The 359-nt window shown below is 33.1% G+C and overlaps 1 protein-coding gene, 1 long non-coding RNA gene and 1 pseudogene across 3 annotated transcripts in view; 2 read left to right on the top strand and 1 right to left on the bottom strand.

Annotated features, from left to right (window-relative positions):
• LOC107704060 (gephyrin-like) overlaps nt 1-359 on the top strand; it is a 325,183-nt gene that overhangs the window by 112,463 nt on the left and 212,361 nt on the right. The window lies entirely within an intron of this gene.
• Nucleotides 1-359, top strand: part of LOC107704061 (alpha-(1,6)-fucosyltransferase-like) — a 107,437-nt pseudogene that overhangs the window by 42,636 nt on the left and 64,442 nt on the right.
• The window catches only part of LOC107704062 (uncharacterized), a 30,897-nt gene that overhangs the window by 21,295 nt on the left and 9,243 nt on the right, over nt 1-359 (bottom strand). The window lies entirely within an intron of this gene.

Here is a 359-nt window from a genome sequence, read left to right as displayed (position 1 = left end):
ATGGCGGCGTTTATCGGTGAATCCGATATTACAAAACCGATATCCGATTATTGTAAAATGCTTAAATATCGGGAAAAATATCGGTAAATCGATATATCGGTCGATCTCTAATCATAAACACTCTGAAACTCTAAGAAAAAGCAACGCTGTTTTTATTTGCTGGGATGTTAATGTTTATGAACATTTGATAAGAAACCATTTTGCTGTTTAGTTTCAATAAATAATCTTGGGATGGGCGTTTTTACTGTATGAATGTTTGAGTGCGTTTACATAGAATATTATATCAATAGTTCACCCAAAAAATAAATTTGTTGAATGTACTCACCCTCAGGCCATCCAAGATGTAGATGAGTTTGTTT

This window comes from Sinocyclocheilus anshuiensis, unplaced genomic scaffold (genome assembly GCF_001515605.1).
Source record: "Sinocyclocheilus anshuiensis isolate Anshui unplaced genomic scaffold, SAMN03320099.WGS_v1.1 scaffold534, whole genome shotgun sequence".
Lineage (NCBI taxonomy): Eukaryota > Metazoa > Chordata > Actinopteri > Cypriniformes > Cyprinidae > Sinocyclocheilus > Sinocyclocheilus anshuiensis.
The sequence above is the reverse complement of the archived record's forward strand: the minus strand, read 5'-3'. Positions and strand labels throughout refer to the sequence as shown.